Source organism: Arachis ipaensis, chromosome B07 (assembly GCF_000816755.2).
Source record: "Arachis ipaensis cultivar K30076 chromosome B07, Araip1.1, whole genome shotgun sequence".
Classification (NCBI taxonomy): Eukaryota; Viridiplantae; Streptophyta; class Magnoliopsida; order Fabales; family Fabaceae; genus Arachis; species Arachis ipaensis.
The window spans coordinates 119,841,435-119,842,101 of record NC_029791.2 but is presented as its reverse complement, the minus strand read 5'-3'; positions in this window follow the sequence as shown (position 1 = coordinate 119,842,101).

The window sequence follows — 667 nt, the reverse complement described above, 5'->3', positions numbered from 1 at the left end:
CATTAATAGTGTATTAAAATTAAAATATAAATAATAATATAATTAAAATTGTCAGCAATATTTTGTTTACCTTATTCCAGCTAACTACCAATTGTGTTGAAGTTATTTTATTCTAGGACGAATATACCTTTTTGCCCTTCTGTAAATTCTTTGTCTTGGTCCAATGACAGCGTATCTGTGTCTTCCTTCTTCGTTGGTTTCATCGTGACGAAACGGTATCCCCTAGGCTTTGCTCTTCCCTTTTTCATTTCTTTATTAAGATTTTTTTTACAAACATTAATATATTAACCATTCTTTTTTTTTTTTTTTGAATTAGGTAAATTATAAATTTCATGATATAAAATTGCTAGTTAAAATTTTGTATCTACATTTTCACACACAAAAGCATAAGTTCAGGTATTACTATTATTATTATTATTTATATATATATGAGGTTAGCAGAGCATGTAATTTCGACCAAATATTTTGTTATTAGCTTTTTCTTTCAAGATTTTGGAAGTAATGTTTATGGGTCATTTTTCTTGGTCTTAAATAAATAATATCAACAGTTTCCTGTGTTTGGAGGTAATTGTTCTGTTACTTATCGTTTTCTTATATCGATGTTTTATAGGAGTTGTCGGATAATATTACATGAATATAGAAGATATTTTATAGTAGTGTCTACAAC